The sequence below is a fragment of the Bactrocera dorsalis genome, chromosome 5 (assembly GCF_023373825.1).
Source record: "Bactrocera dorsalis isolate Fly_Bdor chromosome 5, ASM2337382v1, whole genome shotgun sequence".
Lineage (NCBI taxonomy): Eukaryota > Metazoa > Arthropoda > Insecta > Diptera > Tephritidae > Bactrocera > Bactrocera dorsalis.
In genome coordinates, this window is record NC_064307.1 from 3,846,421 (window position 1) to 3,852,838 (window position 6,418).

Sequence of the window (6,418 nt, forward strand, 5' to 3'; positions counted from 1 at the left end):
GAACGGCGTCAAAAGGCAAAACGTGCAAAAAATGCGGCGTGCGTATGTGTGTGTGTGCGCGAAAACACACGTACACAGTTAAGAAGTAAAACAAACCTAAGCGCAAGCAATAATGTATTTATTAAATATAAGAATCAAATGTTAAGCGACAACACGACACGACGCCGACTGGGTGACACGGAGCGCGGCGCGGCGCAAGGCGTCGAGGCGTTGATATGCGCGGCGCTGGAGCGCGCTGTGCTCAAGGCTTGGTGTTGGTGTTAGGTATGGCGCTTTGTATGCGCGTGTATGTGTGTGTGTGCGCTGTTAGGTACTGGTGTGTTTCAATGCGGTATTTGGCGTTTACGCGCGGCACGCGGTAGGTGGACGCGCAGGTGGCGCGGTGCGGTGTGTGGCGACTGATAAAACAAGATTGTTTTCTGCTACTTTTTTCTTGGTATTGTATTTGTATTTTTTTTTATATATTACTTTACATTCGAACTGCTTGTCCGATCACTTGCTTGTTGATTATTATTATTGTTTTAGTTGTTAATATTTATGCTGCTGCTGCTGCGCTATTGTTGTTATTCGCCAGTTGTTGTATTTTTCTGCGCTTCACGGTGACGTGTTCACTTGTTTGTTGTATGCGGTTATTTGTTGGTATGTATGTGTATAAGTAGTTGTTTGATTTGATTCGTGATTTTTCACTTATAATGGCTTATAATAGCAATTGTTGTACTTAGCGGTAATTTGTTGTTTAGTTTTAAATCGTTTATTCATAATTTTCCAAGTATTTTTTGCTCGAAATAAGTGTTTGCTTTAATCATTTCGTTCACAGCAACCGCAAAGACATTTTTCACTTGAATTCTCATGCGCATTGGTCGCTGATGATGCCTGCGCTTTTGTTGTCAAACCTGCTTTTTATAATTAAATAAAATAAATTAATTTCGATTTCGCTTTAAACTCACTTTCGCGCTGATTTTTTGATGAAAAATTAAACCCTATAACACTTTTAGATAGAATTGCTCATGAAAACACAAAATACAATATAAAAATAAATTTTTTTAAATTTTTATTTGTTTTTGTTAAGTGTTGCTGTGGCATTTTTGTTATGTATAAATGCAGGATTTGTACATGATTTTTATTTTATAAAAATATGTAATTTTATTTGTATTTATCACACATAACCGAATTCACAGCAGCTTTCTTCACAAGCTGCACGAAATTTTTTCACTTTTTTATATTTTTTTATTTAACTTTATTATTTATTAATTTTTTATTATTTTTTCTCAATATTTACTTTATTGCTTATTTTTTTAATTTTTTTTTAATATTTTTTAATTTTTATTTTAATTTTTTCATTTACATTTTTTATTTGTGCAGTTTGCTTATTAAAATTTAATTATCGCTCATTTTTATTAAAATTGTTCACCCTTTTGTGTTCAACTTAATTGTTCTTTCGTGATTTTTATTTACATATGCTCATTTGTGTAGCTTAAAATGTTTTGCGCTTTGCCTTTTACACTCTTCTGTGTTATTTATTTATTTATTTTGCTTTTGCGCACTTTTGTGTTTCTCCGTTGCTTTTGTTTCGCTACAATCACTGCTTTGTTTACCAGTTTACCTGTAATAGCAACAATTGTACATTTTCGAATTCTTCTTTGCACTCTATTTGTTACTTTGCACCTGCCCGAGGCATTACAATAACTAACCCGCACTCATACATTGAGCGAGTGTATGCGTGTTCGTGTATGTGTAGTCTTTACAATACATTTCTAAATTTTTTATGATTTTGAAATTGTCTTCTTTCGCCGAGCCTCATGAACACTTTCGTGTCCGAAAGCTCCTGTGACCTCCTTCTGCCGCAGTGCCGACGATGACGACGCCACCGTCGACGAAGCTCTCAGCACGCCACGCAACGAAATACCAACAGAAATGCGTTGTTTCGCACACCCCGCAATGCAGAGAAGGAGGAAGGCGGAGACGGCACAGAAGAAGCAGAAGACACTGCACCTTCTTGCTCTTATACCGAATTTTCGTGGCGACGTAAGCGACGTCAACGCACACGCAGTCGCGTTCATAAATGCAATTGTGGTCGGCGGCGTCGACGCTTGACGCCACTTGTTCGTCTGTGCGTTCGTGTGCTCGCTCGCCAGTGGGTCGCTGTTTATTGCGTTGCGCCAGAAGACTGCACTTTCATATTTAAAAATGTATAGCAACAACAACAATGTAGCAACTTATTGGCAGCAACAGTGGCGGCGTAATGACAACAACAACAGCAAAGGCAGCAACGATAATAATAATAATAACAAAAACGAGAAGAATGAAGGCGAAAGACGCAACAAATACAGCAAGCGCGAGTGCAATGCGTTCGCTTTTATTATTGTTGCTGTTGTTGTTAGTGTTCTTGCAGTTGCGTTATTTATAAAAATAACAGCGGGCAGTGGCGCAGACCATCGGAGCGACATGGCCAGCCACTGCGCGACCGGCCGATCACTCCACACGGTCGGCCCAACCCGCCTACCACACGGCCGGGCGAGCGTTTTTGGTCGCGCGTTTGAGCAACAGTGCGTCTAAATGCTAAACGGTGTGACGACCCCGTTTTTGCCGTTCGCACGACATAGCCCAAGAGCAACACATACATACGCGCACGCATACAATGGAAGCTTGCTTGGTGCTTGTGTGTTTAAGGTGCTGTTGACTGCTTTCGCCCGTCGAGTTTGAGTTTTTGTTTTTGGCCCGCGGCTATTGCTGCGGATGGCTATGGCCTGTGCCAACAATTCATGCTTGATTTGGTTGCAGCTACTTGCTGCCTGAATTGTTGTTATTGTAGTTGACTGTGAATGTAATTGTTCTTGCATTCCTCACACGTACAGCCATGCAAACATATGCGCAGCCACGGAAAGCTACGTGCCCGCGTGTGTTTGTGTGTATTGGGGAATGCACATCCCCGTATGCAGGCATACGGCACTTTTCTCGAGCAGCCACGGCTGTCGACGTTTTGTGCTGCTGGCACTGCGGCTGTGCTTCTTCTATCGCCTATTCATCCACCTATACCCACACTTGCGCCCCTTTCCCTCTTCGCCCTTCTGCCGTTCAATGTGATAACTTTACGACCACTGCAGTTATTCGCTGTTGTTGCTGTTGTTGTTATTGTGTTGCGAGCCCCCAAAACATATTTGCCCCAAACGCGTTTGGCAACGTTCGCCTCGCCGTCGATTATAACGCATTTAACTGTAAATAGTTGAGTTGGAAACTGAGGAAATTAGTTTCACTTGCGTTTTCATATTTTAGAAATTTCAGATATTTATTTTCTTTTATTATTTTTACTTGCTCTCACTTTGTTTCACTTCACTTCACTTAGTCTCTTGTTCTGGTTGGTCTTGTTCTTCTTCGTGTGCTACTGCTACTTATTTGGTCGACTTCGTTTTCACCGAATTACCTATAGAGGCACTTCTAACTGCTCGCTAGCCAGAACTCTATTTTCTATAATTCACAAATCTTCACATGCACTGCGGATCGTGGTGGAAATTCTTTAGAATTTCTTAACTAACTGCTGTTGCGTTATTTTCCATCGTTTCATTTTTGCTCTTCTCTCGTCACTTATGTCGTATTTTCTTAATTTCTTATGTATTTTTGTGTGTCTTATGCTTTGGAATTCACAGAACACTTCGTTTTTCGATGGGGTACTGAACTAGCACTGCGTCAAAGTGACAGCTCAGTGCTGGCGCCATTGCCGACCGCGCACTGCTTTGTCGACATTATTTGCTTTATCATTGGCTTTATGGCTTTTGCTCCAACTGTTATGGCGCTGTCAGTGGGGAATCCGTTATGCGCTTCCGTTTGGCCATTGAACTGTGTGCGCGCTGAAGTTGGCTGTGTATGTAAACGGTTGTTGTCGCGGCTAATTGCCTAGTGAAATGAAATGTAGCGGTTGCGTGATTTGCTGTGTTTTTGGATATTTCTTTGGAAATTTTATTATAATTAGCATTTGTGTAGATAATTTCGAAAGTAGGTGGGGTAAGACTGAGCTTTCAGAGAATAAAATGTTTTACATAGTAATTAGATGTAATTCAGAGAATATAAACATTTTTGTTTAATTGCAAGTTACAAAGTGGAGCAAGAATGACATTTGGCTAATTTTAGTATTACTAATTTTTTATTAAAAAATTGCTGTAGATGTATTTTAAAATTATTTTAACTATAGATAAATAGAAGCGACTACTTGTAGCTATATTCATACCTTTGCTCATCAAATGCGCAAAAAATCAAAAAAACATTTAATTTTTCAGCCAATTTCTTTATTTTTTTTTTAAATATAAAAGTATCGTTAACTTAAATGAATATTTTTGGATTTGTATTCTATACTGATATTATTTTTCACTTAAATGCCTTTAGTAATCTAGTTTTAGCAATTTTGTAGCATATATTTGTGTTTGAATGTACATTAGGGCGGGTCGATTTTTTACTATAAAGTTGCGTATGCAAGAAAATACGAATTATTCTCCACAACTTTGCCTAAGGGACTATGGGTTTAAGTCCGTTTAAACTCGGTTTCGAGCCAGCGATTTTTAAAGCGAAGTTTAAAAAATTTGAGTAATCATTTGTATGGATATATATGATAAAGTTGTTCGATCTTGCGGATACTTACTTGTTAAACTTCATAGGGATATCTCAAAAACGGGCGAACAACCTTTTGTAAACTCCAAAAAATTTTGATTTAACAATCGCTTGAACCGGTTTTAATCTATAATCTCTCAAGTAGAGATATTCAGAATGATCAGTAGAAGATTTTCCACAGGCGCAATTCTTTCGTTTTATGGCTCCCTGTAAATCGACCCGCTCTAGTATACATACATATATGCCACATATAATTTAAACTAAGCGTTAATCTGCAGTTAGCTATTTCCGTTATTTTTGGTTTAAAATGTACAAGTACTTACTATACTCACATATATACACACACAAACATCAAAAAGCTGCTCGCCAATGCAGCTTAAGTCCTTAAATTAGTCTCTATTGCCTATGATTTATGTGGTCACCTAAATTATAAGCCTATATACAGATGTCCATATACACATATTTATATATGTACATACAAGCTCAATGCAAATGATATATTGTGGTTATAATGAAATATGCTCGCTGGTTTTTACCACGAATGGGCTGACCGCAGAGACCATATATATGAATATATATTGATTATGTTTCCTTCTGCCGCATGTCCTTTATTACTTTTCTCAATTAATGTCAGCATGAAGTATTAATCGATATGCCGTTTCGTGGAAGTATTTAATAACAGTAATTTACTCCACAGCGTACTTACTGATAGGATATATTTTTATCACCAGAGAATTAAAAGAATATAATTTAGCAAGAAATTAGTTATTGAACAATAACAAAAAAATGAAATTATAATAATTTTATTATAAATTTATACGTAAAATAAATATATTTAATATTAATAATAGCTTAAAAATTAGTTTTATCTTTTATTACATTTTATATGAAATTTAAAATTTTTTCCAATTTTAATTTTTAATTCGGTCAATTACTGAGCTATTCATTTCTGTCACTTTCCTTTTGTCTTCCCATTATTTGAATTCCTTTTGTATATACATAGTACGTGCTACGGTGAGTATACGTAATATTTCGTTGCATGCCAAGGACATTACTGGTCACTCATACGCCATGCTTCACTTTAGTTCCTGAAAACAAAAAAAAAAATGTTTGCTTAAGTGAAGTGCTGCATATTTGATTACATTGTTACTAAGACAATTTTTTTATTCTAAAGTTTTTGAGATAACAAATTACACTGGTTAACAAAATTTTAAAATTTTTTGGCACATGAAAACTCATAACAAATGTACTAGGCCACTAAACAACAATAAGTGAATGAAAAAAATTTGCAAGTCAAGTTTTCTTGTAACGTAAAATTATATAATTTTTAAAAAGTACAAATATCAGTTACATAAAGTTAGAAAAGTTATTGCTAAATCAAGTATAGAAGAAAGTGCTTATGATTTTAATTAATATTTGGCTTCTGGAAGGTCCTTTTTAAATCCTCAGCAATAATCTGCTAGCATTCCTGTCCCTTTATAGCGCTTTCCCATAAAATAAATGTTTTCTTGTCTTGTTCGCCATTCACAACACCCAAATTTGCCGTAAAGAAATCCATATGAGAGTCTAGCATCAGTACTTGTAATATCCAGAATCAAAATTTGTTGAAATTGATACAAATTTTGTGTTTTTGGACTTAATAATCATAAAAAATGGCACTACTCTGATCTGATGGTCGTAATATGTCATAGACCCACTTTCAAATATATGAAAGCTATAACCTTTCCTTTTTCAATTTTGGTTGCAGATGTAATTTGTATACTCTTACATAAAATTATCTTAACAATAATTTCAAAGATATGAGAGATATTTAACAACA